The following is an 18,561-nucleotide window of genomic DNA, read 5'->3' on the forward strand; positions in this document are numbered from 1 at the left end:
AAAATAAATAAATAAAAATTAAAAATTAAAAAAACTATATAATTTTAAGGAGGTTCTATCATTTAATGTTTACTGAGAGGATATTGGTGCTTTAGTTGTTGGCATGGTGAGGTAACATGCATTTGAAAAGATATGAAACTGTATTCCTATAACATAACACCACTATAAACCAATGTACTTCAGTAAATAAAGTTTTTTTCAGTTCCAAAAAATGTTTCCTTTAAAAATTTATAATGCAGCTACCAAGTAATGGTGTACCTGGTTGAGTACACATTACCATAGTCAAGGACCTGGATTCAAGCTCCTGGGTCCCCATCTGCTCTGGAACCCTGCAACAGACGTCTCTATCTCTCTGTTTCTCATCCTCTATCACAAGAAAAGAAAATAATGACTGACTAGTGGAGGAGCATAGGCACCAGTGATAACTTCTCAGTTTTCTCTTTAGAGAGAGTCAGTCCCTGCCATCATAAATAAACTGGGAACAGAACTTTTTTTCTGCCTTCCCTAACCCCTTCCTGTCTAATATACAGTCTCCAACCCCCAGTATAGTTTTGAATTTCAATACATATGAAGGGGGCTTGAGGCAAAGAAAGTGCCTCAGAAGATAAATAAAGTGTTTTCTGACACTACATCCCAGTAACTAGTTTTATTTATACTGGGAGCATGGATCCAGGATCATTGCAGGGTGTAGAAGGTGGAGGGTCTGTCTTCTGTAATTGCTTCACTGCTGAACATGGGCATTGACAAATTGATCCATACTCCCAGCCTGTTTCTATCTTTTCCTAGTTGGGCAGGGCTCTGGAGAGGTGAGGTTCCAGGACACATTGGTAAGGTCCTCTGCCCAAGGAAGTCAGGTTGGCATCATGGTACCATCTGCAACATGGTGTCTGAAAAAGGATTAAGATAGAAAGCACAACAAATTGTTGAATAATCAGGAACTTAAAGGCAAAAATATAGCAGATAAGATTTGAGGTCTCAATTTTGGAAAAAGCTACTAGGTCTATTTTAGGTATATTCCAAGGGGCCCATGGCTTTACTAATTTTTGCGTGAGCCCAACAGCTTACATGCAGGTGGGCCAAAGGTATTGTCTGGGGAGATGCTGTCAGAGTTAGAAATAGGACTAGAAAGCTGGATCTGGGCAGAAAGTAGCTTCTAAATATGGGGAAAGTATATAAATATTGTTAACTGTAAACCCCATGAATTGCCCTGCGGTTCATATTCATCACGAGAGCCTGTGTAACCTTCACATCCTTGTAGGTCTGAGCTCTCATTCTGTAGTCATAGCTAGACACATTCTAGGCTGCCCCCATTGCAGGACCCATCTTCCTCGAGTGGCAGAGTATGTTGACTCAATATCCCTTCAGAGAATGAAGCAGTCCCTACCATTGTTGATCCACATTAAAGGTTAGGTCCTGTAGAAGCCCACAAGTAGAAACTATTTGGTTAAGTACTCTATGGTACTTTTGATAAGGAGCCCCCAAATATTATATGGTTATGTCTCTACTGAGACCTTAATGTTAACTGATTCTCAGCAGGGAAGATGCCCCTTCTTCCTGTCTTTACCCTCACAGCAAAAGATGCTCTCTGATGTGGAAAGATTTTAGGGATACTGGGTCCCAAATTGCAATATTGTGTGCTAACAAGCATCTTGAAGGCTTCACAATACTCAGAGAAGAATTTTCTGATCTCCCTGCTATGGCCCCAATATTTCTGTACATGCCACTTTTTCTCCCTGCCAACTTTCCAAAGCCATTAAATCAAGACTGTAGAGAAACAGCTCTGGAAAAAGAAAAGAAAAGAACTGAAGTAAAGTTGACATTCTCTGAGTGTGACATTCACATGCAAAAACACTATCCAGAAAGCACCCAACTCTCTGCCTTGAGAGCAGAAACTATTCTAATGAAAACCTTTTGTCGATTAAAAATCAGAAGATTTGGGGGGAGGAGCTGGTGGCTTAATTTCTGCCCTATGCTACTTTCCTCTGCCATATTTCTTTGGAAAATAGTTGAGGTTGGGGAGTGCTTGATATAGTTCATGTGGAATTCAGTAAAAAATTGAGGCAAACAACATTAAATATGCCCCTTATGAGAAGCAATCCATTCTTGCTTTCTCTGTTTATGGATAGACAACCTGCTAATATACTGTTGACTGAATTACCTTAGGCATAAACCATCTAAAGGCAATAAATTCAACTTTCATCAGGTGCCTCACAGCAAAGGCATTTTCCCCTTCATCTTACTTCCACTGGCTCTTGAGTATGGGTCATAATTACCCAGAGACTTTTAATTAAACACAGAGGTTGTTGTGCTTCTCATTCAAGTTGGGACTGTGTCCAGAAACTAGCATTTAGACATGTTCTCTAGAGATATTTGATTTCTACTTCCTTTATTCATGAGGCTCTGAACAAGCAGGCCCTAAGATCAAGAAGATCTTTTAAAAATATTTATTTATTCCCTTTTGTTGCCGTTGTTGTTATAAAGGAGATTAATTCTGCCATTGATTGGGATTTATATTTTAAATAGTTGGGAACTACCAGCCCTCTTTCATATGTCCCATATCATTTGAAAAAAACACACAGAAGAAAGCTACTTATGGTATAGCAAACTCTACTTTGCTTCTAGTACTAGCCTCACTCTTGTCTTTTCCTTGGAAAACAAGTTGTTAAAATTATTCTTTGTTCCTTTCACAGCTTATACAGCTCTAGGAATTTTGCTCACAGTGAGGACTGACACCACACTAGCTGGTTCTCATCTGTCATACAGTGTAGATTACACTTAATGTAACTTCTCTTTTGTTTAAGCATTTGCACAACTAACAGCACTTTCAGTCAATTTTTAATGTTGTTTATTTATTTTGATAGAGAAAGATAGAAATCACGAGGGTAGCAGGGGATATAGAAGAAGAAAGACAGAGATGCCTGGAGCACTGCTTCATTGCTTCACTACTTGGGGACCTGAACCCGGGTCCTTGCACACTGCAACATGTGTACTCAACAGGGTGCACCACCGCCCAGACCTTCAGTCAATTTTTTAAACATGTGTAAGTTATCAATATGGAGGAATAGTAGCCTACTCAGCCAAAAAAAAAAAAACTGAAAAAAATGTAAAACTGTTTACAGATACCAGTTCTGCTTTTGTGTAAGCTGTGCAACCACCTGTTAGAAAAAAGCTAAAATCATTTACATCTCTGTATTTATTACTTGGTATAAGAAAGCTTCTGTTTATTAACAAAGAAACATGCTAAAAAGTATGAACAGACTTATCTTAAATGAAGATTATTCATGTGATTCTCCTATGAAGAAATTTGTCCACCAAGCTATCTCATGCATAGAGTTCACATTCAACTAAGCTTTTAAGATACTTTAAAACTCAGACAGACTCACCACTGTTTTCTAAATTCTATTCACACTTACTTAGACCACTCTCCATTTGCCAGATATTGTGAATTTTTATTCCTAGTGTCTTGTCTCCTGTCTCAGACTATGCTCTTTTTCTACCATCTTTCCCTAAGCTGAGTCCTGCTTGCAGCCTAGAATGTTCCTAGCTATGATCACAGAACATGAGCTCAGGGATGCAGAGGTTATACAGGCTCCTGTGATGAATATGGGCCCCAGATCAAATCAATGGGGTTTATAGTTAACAATAATTACGTACTTTCCCCAGATTTGGGGCTACTCTCTTCCCTGATCCAATTTTCTAGACCTTTTTCCAACTATGACACCATCTTCCCAGGCAGTAACTTGGGTCTACCTACATATTAACTGTCAGACTCAGGCAAAAACTAGTAAAGCCAAGGGCCCCTTGGAATATACCTAAAATAAACCTACTACCTTTTTCCAAAATGGAGACCTCAAATCCTATCTACTATATTTTTGTCTTTAAACTCCTGATTATTAAAAAATTTGTTCTGCTTTATATCTTAATGCTTTTTCAGACACCATGTTGCAGATGCTACTATGATGACAACCTGACTTCTGTGGGAAGGAGGAGGAGGAGAGGAAGAAGAAGAAGAAGAAGAAGAAGAAGAAGGAGGAGGAGGAGGAGGAGGAGGAGGAGGAGGAGGAGGAAAGGAGGAGGAGGAGGAGGAGGAATGATGTGAATGGGGAAGGGAGGAGAAGGAGCAGAGGATGGGGAGAGGAGGGGGTAGGGGGAGGAGGAAGAAGGGGAAAGGGAGGGGGAGGAGAATAAGAATGAGAAAAAGGAGAATAAGAATAAGAAAAAGTATAATTTTTCTTTCCCTATGGAAAAGGTCCATTGTGTTATTTTACCCATTGTTATACCCTCTTAGCATTTTGTTCTTCCTCATAACAAAACTACATTTCCTTTAAAAGCCCCACAGTAGAAGCATCCAATAGCACAGCTATATACAAGATGCTGGATACTGTACAGCAAACCATAACAAAAGGACTTTTCAAAGTTAACCCAATTAACAAATAATGTGATGATAACATTAACTATTGATTGTCTTTTTGAACCCTAAGACAGCAGGAACCTCACATCTCCACTATAGAGCCCCTACTTCCCCCAGTCCTGGAACCCTTGGATAGGGCCCACTTTTCCGTATGCATCTCCCAATCCAAACCAAATAATATTGCATCTGCCAATCGCAACCTAATCAACACAAAGATTGCCACCTCAACATGTTTCACTTCAGACTGTGTCCAGAGACTACACGTGTGGAATGACAACCCTTCAGCTTCATTACTCAGGTGAGACCTTTCCTTTTATAGTACACTCTAATTTCATCTCAGGTAGTTCACTTTCTAACAAAGTCCCATAACCTAGATATACACCAGTTTCTGTGAGAGAGAGCTTATGTGAACACATATCCATAAACTACTGCAAAATATATACCTGAAAGCAGTAGTACACTAGAGTTTGCAGTGAGTACCTCCCTAACACTTCCTCTCCACTATTCCAAGCTTGGGATCCATGATTGCTCAACAAATTGTTTGGCTTCGTATGTTAACTCTCTTTTCAATCACCAGGTTCCAGATGCCACCAGGATGCTGGCCAGGCTTCCCTGGATTGAAGACCCCACCAATGTGTCCTGGAGCTCAGCTTCCCCAGAGACACACCCTACTAGGGAAAGAGAGAGGCAGACTGGGAGTATGGACTGACCAGTCAACGCCCATGTTCAGCGGGGAAGCAATTACAGAAGCCAGACCTTCTACCTTCTGCAACCCTCAACAACCCTGGGTCCATGCTCCCAGAGGGCTAGAGAATGGGAAAGCTATCATGGGAGGGGGTGGGTTATGGAGATTGGGTGGTGGGAATTGTGTGGAGTTGTACCCCTCCTACCTTACGTTTTTGTTCATTAATCCTTTCTTAAATAAAAAATTAAAAATAAATAAATAAAAAAAATGAAACCAAGTTTCTTACCAGAAAATTGGTTTCCGTTAAACAAGAAAAAAAAATAAAAATAAAAGCCCCACAGCTTGTACTGACAACTAATTTATGCGCAATGGTGTATCCATCAGTACAGAGTCAACAAAGAAAGATAGGGAAAGAAGAGAGGAGCATGTTTTACTGGTATGGCTTTTCATTTAAACAGTTAAAGTGTTCAGAAAAAAACAAATTGTTTCAGTATTTTGAATTTCAATTACTGTCTAGCTTCAAGTCTTCACTGTGTTGGATTGGTAGAAAATGCTAATAGTCACGGTAAAGTGTTTTCCTCCTCCCAGCACATGCCAGAATTCATGCACAGCAGGTTAAGCGTGCACATGGCATGAAGCACAAGGACCGGCATAAGGATCCTAGTTCCAGCCCCAGGCCCCCACCTGTGGGGAGGGGGGAACCTTCACAAATGGTGAAGCTGGTCTGCAGGTGTCTATCTTTCCCCATATGTGTCTTCTGATCCTCTCTCGATTTTTCTCTGTCCTATCCAACAACAATAGCAATGACAACAAGGGCAACAAATGGGAAAAATGGCCTCCAGGAGCAGTGGATTCATGGCGCAAGCACCGTACCCCAATGATAACCCTGGAGGCAATAAAATAAAATAAAGAATTCATGTGGTTTATGTGGTGATAGGATAGCAAAAGTTGTCATTTAAAAAAACAGTACCTAAATATAATTTTACTAGCGATTTAATAATGGTTTCCAAGACTAAGAGTTCAGAGTTATCAGAGAGAGGACTTTTAAGAACCAGCTTCCTTCCAAACGCATTGATATCCTCACTAGCCAGGTCCATACAGTGAATCTCTGCTTCTATGACAAGATTGAAATGTGGGAATCAGATAATGTGTCTGAACATAAAAATTGGTCAACTTATAAAGCTGCATTAATCAAAATGATCACAAAGAAGGTCTAGTCTCTTCTAGGTTTAGAAGGTAAAACTAATACACAGAGTAGATAAGAAATTCCCCAGATTTGTTTCATAAGCTTGGGGAAGAATGGTCTGCCTTTTTAATTTAATTTAATTTAATTTTTTATTTTTTTTAATTTAATTTAATTTATTTATTTAATTTTATTTAGTTATTGATGTCATTGTTAGGACAGAGAGAAATGGAGAGAGGAGGGGAAGACAGAGAGGGGGAGAGAAAGACAGACACCTGCAGACCTGCTTCACCGCCTGTGAAGCAACTCCCCTGCAGGTGGGGAGCTGGGGGCTTGAACCAGGATCCTTACGCCGGTCCTTGTGCTTTGCGCCACATGCGCTTAACCCACTGCGCTACTGCCCGACTCCCATGGTCTGCCTTTTATTTTATTTTATATCTCCAGACTATTCCACGTCTTTCATTTCTAGAGCCCTGCCTGTTCTTGTTTTACTGAATCAAACCTTAAATTTCAGAACAGTTACTATTTTTACCTGTCAACAATTGTGTTCCGTTTATCAAAGTAGATACATAGTCAATTGGGTAATATTTGCATATATAGTATTACATTTTATTCTCTAAAATGATAGACATTTAAACAATTGATACTGAAGGATATTGATAATAATGGATACTTCTTCTAGCGTTTGCCCTTCTTCCGTAGCCAGTCAACAGCGTCAGGTTGATCCTGATGTAAAGTTTCGAGACCTCCTTTGAATCTGGAGAGGTGGCAGTTGACTGTGTGGGTCATAGTCTGTCTGTAGCCGCAGGGGCAGTTCGGGTCGTCTCTGGCTCCCCAGCGATGGAACATAGCGGCGCACCGGCCATGGCCTGTTCGATAGCGATTGAGGAGGGCCCAATCATAACGTGCTAGGTCAAAGCCGGGTTGACGCTTGCAGGGGTCTGTGATGAGGTGTTTGTTCTTTACCTCAGCTGACTGCCAAGTCTGTTTCCAAGAGACTGGAACAGAGAAGTTCAGTGTAGGTGTAGGGGACCAGATTGGGTGACGAGACGTCAAGCGTTGGACAGGGTGGGCGAAGATATCCGCGTATATTGGCAGGTCCGGTCGAGCGTAGACATGGGAAATGAACTTAGATGATGCCGCATCCCGACGAATATCTGGCGGGGCGATGTTGCTAAGAACTGGCAGCCATGGAACCGGGGTGGAACGGATGGTTCCAGAAATTATCTTCATGGAGGAATATAATTTGGAATCGACCAAGTGGACATGGGGGCTACGGAACCATACTGGGGCACAGTATTCTGCAGTGGAATAGCATAATGCCAGAGATGATGATCGTAGTGTGCAATCACTCGCGCCCCATGATGAGCTGGCTAGTCTTGCAATGATGTTATTCCTCGCACCCACCTTTGCTGCAGTTTTTATGAGATGTTCGTGAAATGGCGATCGAGAGTAACGCCAAGATAGACTGGCTGGGCTTCATGCCGGATTCTCGTATCGCCAAGCTGCACATTAAGCTCACGCGAGGCCGAGGCATGGTGTAGATGGAAAACAGATGATACCGTTTTTGCAGTGCTAGGGATTAGTCGCCATTTTTTACAGTAATCAGATATCAGAGACATGTCTTTCGTGAGTGTTTCCTCGAGGATGTCAAACTTGGATGCCTGAGTTGCACAGCAGATGTCATCGGCGTAGATGAACTTCCTTGAAGAAATTTCTGGGAGGTCATTGATGTAAATATCAAATAGCGTAGGAGCCAGAACAGAGCCCTGGGGGAGGCCACTTGAGACAAGTCTCCATCTGCTAGACTTGTCACCCAGATGCACCCGGAATCTTCTGTTTTGGAGAAGAAACAATATAGTGTTGGCCACCCATGGAGGCAGGCATCTTGAGATCTTGACTAGGAGACCATGGTGCCAAACCATGTCATAGGCTTCTGTGAGATCAACAAAGACAGCACCCGTCTTTAAATTCTTCTGGAATCCATTTTCAATGTAAGTTGAGAGGGCCAGGGCTTGTTTGCAGGTAGATCTTCCTGGGCGGAAACCAGCTTGGGCGGGTGATAGGAATTTCTCTGTAAGATGAGAAATACATGACAGAAGCAGCCTCTCAAGGAGTTTGTAACACATGGAGAGGAGAGAAATTGGTCTATAGCTGGCGGCCAGTGTTGGGTCTTTCTTTGGTTTCAAAACCACTATAATCTTCACACGACACCAAACTTTGGGCATAGACTCAGATTCCAAGATGTGGGACATGAATGAAGCGAGCCACTTCTTTGCCGCGGGACCCAGGTTAAGAATGAGTTCTGGGGTGATGTTATCATAGCCAGCAGCTATTCCCGGTTTAACCCTCTTCAAAGTGTCTTCCAGTTCAGACAGTGTAAAGGGAGAGTGTTTTGGAGATGGACAAGATAACTGGAAGTGGGATGACCACTCATGGGAAATTTCTCTTTATAATGGATACTGATAATAATTCATAGTGATGAACAGTTCAGATATTGTTTACAGAATGTTACTTCAAAGCAGGAAGTGCTTTCAGATATTACTATCCTCTGATTATCCATGCAGCCTCGGTATACCTGGTCTGGTTTAGAAAGATGCTGGCTTTTTTTTTTTTTATTGAGAAAGCTATTTATTATCTTGTAAAAATAGTAGTTTGTAAGATAATATATACTGTGTGATCTTATTAATGTCAACATAAGTGAGTATAAACACTACTATAGTTGTGCTTAGAAGTACTTTAAAATGTTAATAGTACTTATATTTGAGTGTTGGATTATTGTTAACTTATTTCTTAATACATTTGCATTTTCTTATAAAGGAAAAGTTAAAACATACCACTAGCACAATTCATAATTACATTTTCTCATTAATTCTAAAAGAACCAGATTGATTATATAAGCATAATAAAATGAACAATTTCTTAATTCAATATAAACTGTCAGTTTATGGCTATATTTTTTTTATCTTGGCCAACTACCAGGTTTACTTTTAGGAGGGAAAATTAAAGGTATCATTCTTAATAGAGGGGGCTGATAATATGATATCATGTCTTACTTGTAAATTTATCATATCCCAATATCCCATACAATGTGGATGTACCAATATTTAAAGTTGTAACATTAAGTCAGGCAATAGCCATTAAAAAAAAAAAAACACACACCTGCAGGCAGAAAACAAAGAACAAGTCCTCCAATAACGTCAGTGTCCTTCAGGTTGGTTTTCCTAGACAGCATTCTAACAACATGCACTGGGTGGTGTGTCATTGCTCAAGGGCTAGTTGTACTCCCCCACCCACACACACTACCTGCCACCAAAGGAAACACACACACATACACACACACACACACACACACACACACACACACACACACACACACACACTTGCCAAAGTTGTAAATTCATAGACACTGAAATCAACTATTAAGAATGATCATGTTCAAACACTTTATTTCTCTCAGCAATGTTCATAGAACAACCCAAATGTCAAGTACAAATAATATGACAAAAATGATATCACCAGCTAATTTTCCATTTGAATGTCTGGTATTGCATATGGGTGTTGCAAAGACTGATGACAAATCATTTTAGCAGCCAAGATCATCAATAAAGAATCTTAATGGTTATAATGTCCATCTGTTTAAGAAGAAAAAAATAGTATTTTATGTAGAGACCCAACATTTCCAAGTCTGGTGCTGAGTGCCATAATAACGTTCCACCAAAGCAGACCCAAAACAATGATTCTGTACAAGTAGTTACCTCAGAGTTTTGGGGTACATTAGAGGTGAATAGTGGAGAGGGGGGAGGGAGAAAGGATAGTTGTTGAACCACCCATTATGTGGACAGCTACAGCTTAATTTAATGGCAGACATGTTGGGAAATGGAGAATACTTATCTTTCAGCTCAGAGCCTGAGAGAGAGCAAGTGGTCATGCATCTACTTTAATGAGTTGTGTGTCACACTGCCCTCAGAGATGAACTTCTTGGCATTTCTAATTTTATAGTCATACTTAAGGTCAGAATAACCTTCTTTGGTTCTGAAACAATACCCCCCCCCCACGCACATCTAATATACAAGATATAGACAGTGGATGGTCAATTTCTGCATGAGTAAACTGAAATATCCAAAAGGTATAACTAAAATACTGATAATAATAATGATGTCCACAATAAACCAACACATTCACTTTTAGTTTCTTGAAAATAGAAAACTCCCTCCTCACCTTTTACAAACCTTTTCTGAACAGCTGAGTAGTATTCCATTGTGTATATGCACCACAACTTTTTCAGTCACTCATCTGTTGTCGGATAGCTTGGTTGCTTCCAAGTTTGGGCTATTACAAATCATGCTGCTATGAACATAGGTATACACAGATATCCTTGGTAAAAATTCTGCTCATAATCCTCTCTTCATGTTCTGGTGAGTTCTTCATAAAGTTTGGTTACTAGCCCTTTGTCTAGCATGTGATGTGCAAAGATCTATTTCACGAGGAGCCTCTCACATACTGACTTTTTCTCTGAAACTGCCACATTGAGGTAGATGTCAAAGCTGTGTTACTGGATAACAACAACAATGAGTCTAAACATTCAGTCCAAGTAAACTTATATCTTTATCAAGCTGTATGTTTTGAACAGTATATACTGATGAAGTGCAATTGTAACTGAAGGTCTAGCAGTTGACATTACTAGTAAAATTCAACAAAATAAAAGTACCATCCGGTAACAGAGAAAACCTGTCTGCCTCCATGTGAAAGTACATCATTGACCATTTAAGGCAGATAATACAGAAGAATAGTTTTTTTTTCCTTGTTGAAAAATATTTGTGCAGCTTGATAGCAATGGTAGAATTCTGGACTTAATAAGGCCACAAGTTTAATCTTCAGTATTGCATATGACAGTGACTCTTAACTCTTCTTCTTACTCTCCCTCTCTCTCTCCCTTTCATTCTTTCCCTCAGCAAATTAAATCTTTAAAAAGAATGAAAAATAAAGCATTGTTGGGATTATCATTATTATCTCCTTGGAAACCTACATAGAGAACATATTTTTAATAAAATAATACATGATAGAAGTCTAATGAGCATTATCTTCATCTGGGAAAGTCTTTGGTAACAGTGAAAAGATTTGCTGGGAGTGTGGCCAGACTCCAAACCACAGAGGTAGGCGGGGGATAGATTTACACTGTGTACTAGCCCGTGAAATGTGAACTCTTGAGCAATGCAGAAGGGCGAGGTTGAGAAGCAAAGCCGAGAGTTGCTGAAGGAGAGGAGCCAAACACAAGAAGAGAAACAGAGACTGGGTGTGGTCAGTTAAATTCCTCTTTGGAGGAATGATGCTTATGCCTATTTGTTCCTTGAAAAGTAGTTTTTATTGTTGTTGTTGTCGTTATTTTTGGTAGATAACATCCCTAATTTCTTTTTTTTAATTTTTTTATTTATAAAAAGAAAACATTGGCAAAACCATAGGATAAGAGGGGTTAATTCCACACAATTCTCACCATCAGAACTCCATGCCCCCTCCCCTGATAGCTTTGCTATTCTTTATCCCTCTGGGAGTATGGACCCAAGGACATTGTGGATGCAGAAGGTGGAAGGTCTGGCTTCTGTAGTTGCTTCCCCACTGAACATGGGTGTTGACAGGTCGATCCATATTCCCAGCCTGTCTCTCTCTTTCCCTAGTGGGAAGGGGCTCTGAAGAAGGGGGGCTCCAGGACACATTGGTGGTGTTATCTGTCCAAGGAAGTCTGGTTGGCATCATGCTAGCATCTGGAAACTGGTGGCTGAAAATAGAGTTAATATATAAAGTCTACTTTCATGGGCTAAATTATACTGTCCCTCCCCAGTTGAAGAAAGTTCATTATTCTTATGAGTATTTTGATGGGAAGGATTTTTACTGAGAGGAATATAGAATAAACTGATACTCCAATCACAATGGAAATGGAGTTCAGGGAAAACAAATGAGTTCCAAGAACCTAGGAGAATAGAATAGTTGTGATTATAAACTGCCACTAGAAATGCACAGTATTCATGCAGGAAGGACTCTACTAACTCCACCAAGGAACTGGTGAAGGTTTGAATGAATCACATCTGCATATTAAAATGTAGAGTGACACTCAAATCAAGTCTGACATACACGTATGTATGTGTATGCTGCTCATCAAGCATTCTAATAGCAAAACTGTTTCCTCTAGTAAGTCTCAGAAAATACATACTACTTATTTGCTGACATTTAAAAAATAAACATATTCCCCACCTGCAAGGGGAAAGCTTTGCGAGTGGTGAAGCAGGGCTGCAGGAGTCTCTCTGTTTCTGTCCTTCTCTATCACCCTTTCCCTCTCAATTTCTGGCTGTTTCTATCCAATAAATAAATAAATACAATAAAATTTAAAAAAATAAACATGTATTTTATATATCCCCATAATAAAGGTTGTATTTCTGTCACTTTTTAAAAAAATCCTTATACATTGACTTTGGCTTTTGTTGTTTTATTTTAGGTAGATCTTTCTCAGTCAACAGAGTGGAGGAAACATTGGTAGTAACGAGAAAAGGTGGTGGTCATTTTCATTTTCAAGATTATTTTTTGGCATCTATTACAAAATATGTCGTCTCCTATAAAGAATAAGGGTGCTATATGTCCTTGTCACTAAAGAAAGTCTAGAGAGAAACCTAAAGGTCAACTATGATGCTAATAGTGACAAAATACTGTATTTCCTATAGGTAAAACTCGTTTCATTTTGTAACATGACTATAACTATTATTATTTATATTTTATAGCTTATCTATAAAATGCTATTATCTGTGAATATTAACTATAGTTGTTTATCACACTATGTTCTTCAATTAAGTGGTTGAGTTGTGATAAAAGCTTAGTCATATTAATGGAGGTAGAGTTAATGGGTATGCATCTTACTGTATAGTTTATATTATTCAATTACTCAGTGAGTTATTTACATCTTTATGAATATTGACTCCCATATAAAAGTATAGAAAACTATCTGATCTACCACTTCATTACCAGTTATCAGCTTGGGTTGTCGAAATTCTGGATGAGAATTATTTTTCTTCATGTGATTTTGTTCCATTTTACAATAGGAGAAAAATTAACTATCTGTGTTTTATTTTGATTGTGTTTGCTTTACTTCAGTGTATGTGAAATGTCATGGCATAGGACTGAGAAAAGCTATAGTATACTAAGTGCTTAATATCTCAGCAGAAATCACCTAAATTCTTTCTATCATTAATCATCTTGAAAAAAAGGGAATGACCTTTTCCCAGTAAAAGCAATGACCATTTCTCTCCTCCTTATTTCTTATCTCCTGCACTTCCACTATCTAGTACAAAGTAAGACTTTACTAAGTTCTTGGTTGTTTAATGCACAGAAATAAAGTAACAACAGGATAATTATAATGGCATGTAATTAGCACACTTGTACACAATAGCGTAAATAATATAAATAAAATGCATATTTGGTATTTAATAAATATTTTCTGACTCAGGAAATGAAACATGAATGAATGTTTTACATTAGTAAGATACCAAGAAGAAATAGTCTTTCTGTCTTCAGCACTAAATAGCTCCCAGAAGCTGACTGCAGGGAGGATTGCTAAATGATCATAAGCTGTAGAGCAGAGAGGATGGGGGAAAGAATGAGTCAGCTATTTATTCCCTATTAGGAATGCAAATTCTTGATCTGGAAATGCTTGAATATTTCTTCAGTAGAAGAGCTTGAAGGCAGAGCAGTTGGCTTTTGGGGGGCATTTTATTTACTTATTTATTTATTAGTGCACAAAAGTCAAGGGGTGGTTCACTAAGTAAAGTAAATGCTTTGCTTACAGGATGCCCTTAGCATCTATCCTGGTCATTGTGTATCATGGAGCAGGGTTCTGGTTTCTCTCACGCATGCACCTATTCTTTCTCATAAAGTGTATTTCAAAAAAGATTTTGAAATTAAGAGCTAGTGGATAAACATTGATGTTTATTCTATGAACATTTTAGAATAAATATAGGCATAATGAAGACAATAAAAACTGCCCAACATCCTAACACCTGAAGATATTCGGTAAAGACTCTGGTGTGCCTCTGTAGGTGTGCACATATGTGTGCCTTTGTGCACATGTGCGTATGTACGTGTGTGCACGTGCACTCACACGCAAATGGGAGAGGTGACGAGATAAACAGGAAGAAAGGGACTGGTAGATAGCTCACCACAGGAAAACAGGATAAACGAGATAAACAGGAAGAAAGGAACTAGTAGATAGCTCTTACCACAGGAAAACACCATGTACCAGTATTGCAGGAACTCCGTAAAATGTTGAGCTTTCAAAAAAGAAAGAAAAATATAGGCTCTGGAGAACAGTGGAATTATGCATGTATGAGGTTCCATTCCTGTGCTGAAGACAAAAATAAAAAGAATAAGAAAATATAATCCTACACTTACTAAATTTATCTCTATACCATATTCCTTACTATCTAGGTTAGATCATGTTCACTATACTTGATAAATTTAATTTTTCATTGGTATGCCATGGTAAGCATTTTTCAAGCAACACATTTATTTTTTATCATATTACTCTTGATGCTTGACCTGAGTAGATGCATTTTATTGACACTTTGAATATAACCAATTCTGTTCAGCAGGTTTTTATTTTATTATTATTACTACTATTATTATTATTTGCCTCCAGGATTATCACTGGGGCTTGGTGCCAGCAATCCACTGCTCCTGGTGGCCATCTTTTTCCCATTGTTACTGTTTTGCTATTATTGTTGTTGCTGCTGTTATTGTCGTTGGATAGGTCAGAGAGAAACTGAGAGAAGAGGGAAAGACAGAGACACCTGCAGATCTGCTTCACTGTGAAGTGACCCTTTTGCGGGTGGAGAGGCATTTATTTTTTTATTTCTTGTTTCTTGCTATTGACTATAGTTAGCAGTATGAGCTGAAAGTCCCTGAACATCTACCTGGGCCTTTGATGAATGATCAGACTATCGTATTTTGCTGTTGACTGTAAACCATTAATCCCCCAATAATGAATTTTTTTTTTAAAAAAGCTTGCAGTCCAAGACAGTGAGACTTACCCTTAATGCTGGTTCACATTCATCTGTACTGTACAATGATTCTTGTGAATATAATTAACTATGTGGGCCCAGAAATAACCCTGCTATTGGGAGGGCTTAAAGAATTTATGAGTCATTTCTTGTATTCTGAAACAGGTGACAAAGAAATAATGTTTTTTTTTTTTCTCAATGAAGCCAGTGGTTAAATGGAATTCCCTAGTGGAAGTGGGAGTGGTTGTTGGTTTGCTTGTACCATTCCCTTGCAGGAAAACTGCACAAATTTAATGAGCTGACCTCACTTAACTTACTGTCCAGTAAGGGCTGGAAAGAAAATTAAAGCTGGGAGGGGGAAGAAATGTAGTGAGGATGTGAACAAGGTTGAAATTTTAATTATGTTTTATATTTGTCAGAAAAGATACACTTATCCCTATTATTTGCAAAACTTGGACCAATGAAGTCAATATACTATACATGTAAATATTATAAATTTTTAAGTTGAAACAACAAAGTGTTTCATCTTCATGCATTCCATTTTCTTACATTGAAACATATCTTCATAATGATATATTTAAAATTTTGTATAGAACTATAGATTTTTATGTTTTAGAAAACACCTGCTGTTATTGAATGAAACTATTAGTGTGTACTTTAGGATATTATATAGATAGATCAGACATATTTAATGAGATGATGAAATAGGATACACAGAATTAAGTAGATGTGTTTATTAAATGAAATTTATTACATTTTTTTTATTTTGGTAGCATTTTGATAGAGTATAAAATTTTGATATAATTTTATTATAGCCATCTAAAGTTAATAGTGAAATATCATTGTATTCCAAATAAATTAAAAAATTACTTCATCAAAATTAAATTAAATGTAAATATTTAAAATATTATTATACCTATGTTTTGAAATGTATTTTATTCTAGACTTAAAATTTGCATACTTATTTGTAAAGCAAAATTTGAACTCTAATTTTACATTGATATATATTTAAAGCTAAATATTTTTAAAAGTGCAGCTAATTCTAAATAGTTTTTAAAATTTCTACTGTTCAATCACTAATAAGAAAAATCAGACAATTCTTTACTTAAACATTCAATACCTATCCAGTTTTCTATGAAAACAAGTGTATCACATTATATGAATATTTCATCCAGACCAACAAAAATGCAAATGTAAGAATCAGCATATTTTTTAACATTCTGATTTTTTTTTTTTGTAGACCACTATGGACACTCATGGTGAATATTATGCTGGTTCATGTGTATTCGTGGAATTGCATATTGGAGCATAAAGAGAAACAAGGAAATGGAAGTTCAATATTATTTAGTTAGTTAAATTAAGGAATACTGCCTATATATATGAGAAAGAGAATTTGATGAATTGACTAAGTTGTCTCTCTTCTCCCCTAAAAATTTTATTGATAACTAATAAATTGTTCTAAAATTTAGTTACTCCAAACAACAAAATGTATAATTTCACTGTTTATGTGGAATAGGAATCTCACTGTGCTAACTACCTGGATGTCCATGGCTCAAGGCATTTCCGAATAACTTTGGTGATGGTGTTAGGCTGCCGCTCAGTGTCCATTGGGGTAGGATCTTATCTCATGAACATACCCATGAGAAGGATATTGTATAGGAGAATGAATGCTAGGATAACAGCAATCAGATGGAGACCATTTGGGATGCTCATGAGCACAACCAACTCCTCCTCTCTTTCTTTAAAGATTTATTTCTGAGTCAACAAAATGGTTCACTTGGCTAGTGTGCTGCTTTATCATGTAGACAATCCAGGATTGAGCCCAACTAGCACCACATTGAAGGAAGCTTTGATGCTGTGGTCTCTCGCTTTCTCACTTGCTACTCTCACCTCTCTGTCTCTAAACACACACACACACACACACACACACACACACACACACACACACACACATACACACACATATATATATTAAAGAGAGTGGGAGAGAGAATACCAGAGCAGCATTCTGGCACAATTCTTCATTTATTGTGCTACCTCCCAAATAATGCATTTCCAACTTCATTCACTGGTTCCAACTCCATTTAGAGTTTGGAGGTCTTCTTAAAGAAAACAATGCAAATTATCAAATCCAAAATCAGGAAAACAACAGTAAGTATTTATTTAGAGGGATAAAATAAATGATAACAATTTGCAAATCTTATAAAGCAATGAGATAATAAAAATAAACTAAAAAAATTAACACATTCTTAGTTGACTGACTGCCATAATCTTTGAGATTATGAGGATCTTTGCTTGTCCCTTTTTACAACAACTCTGTGATATCTTTATAGCAAAAGTATAAGATAACATAGTCTTTTATTTACCATTGTTCATCAAAATCTGTACATACATTTGTTTGAAGTTTAATACCATCATAATATTTTAACACATTAAATTCTAGAAAGTGCTTATGATTTTTTCACCTAGATGAACTGCAAGATTTGGAATAATTTTCTTCAGTCTAGTACCTGGCTGTTGGTATTTTATTCTTTGTTTTCTACTATTTACATATTTCTTGCGCTAGGTGTAGATATCTTCATATAATAATCTTTGGAACCCATGCATCTGTTTGTGCACCTGTGTTCCACTGTTCTGTTGACAAAATGATGTAGGCACATTTGTGGAAATTATTTATACAGTGGGGCTACTATCAATAAATATGCAACTGTGTCAGAGAATTACATAAATACCTTTTACTTAACATCATTTTAACTGAAACCTTTTAATATTTGTATCTATTTGCTACACAACTGGAATGAGGGAGAAGTTTTCAGTGAGAAGAGCGAGTGGCCTAGTTTTATATGAAATAGCGTACTTTTGAAATTACACACTCAGAAAAGACATAATTGTAAAGTTATAACTTTACCAAAGGTGTGTGTGTGTGTGTGTGTGTGCGTGCGCACGCGCGCTTTTTAAATTCTCTTAGAATCTAAGATTCATTAGTTTTCATAAATTCACTTCTAGTCTTGGAAAACTGAAGCTCAGGTAGGAAAGTTCTCAAAAGAATGACAGAGCACTATGCAGAGCACATCTACTTTTCTGCATTCAATCACTACTGACACTTATATTGATTAAAAAATGTAGTTAATGTATGACTTCAATGTTTTCTGAGGAAAAGAACAAGAATGTGGGTCAGTTTATCCCCACTGTGCTCTCTAGTCCTCATGACTATGTGTGTCTTCCTTTTTAAAAAAATATT

The 18,561-nt window shown here is 37.7% G+C and overlaps 1 long non-coding RNA gene across 1 annotated transcript; it reads right to left on the reverse strand.

Annotated features, from left to right (window-relative positions):
• Positions 1-62: 62 nt before the first annotated feature.
• On the reverse strand, positions 63-14,663 carry LOC132535246 (uncharacterized). Its single transcript, XR_009547015.1, has 3 exons — positions 14,541-14,663; positions 10,501-10,834; positions 63-887 (listed from the first exon to the last, which is right to left on the reverse strand). It is a non-coding gene; the product is annotated as an uncharacterized LOC132535246 (long non-coding RNA).
• Between the last annotated feature and the right edge of the window lie 3,898 nt (positions 14,664-18,561).

This window comes from Erinaceus europaeus, chromosome 21 (assembly GCF_950295315.1).
Source record: "Erinaceus europaeus chromosome 21, mEriEur2.1, whole genome shotgun sequence".
Taxonomy (NCBI): domain Eukaryota; kingdom Metazoa; phylum Chordata; class Mammalia; order Eulipotyphla; family Erinaceidae; genus Erinaceus; species Erinaceus europaeus.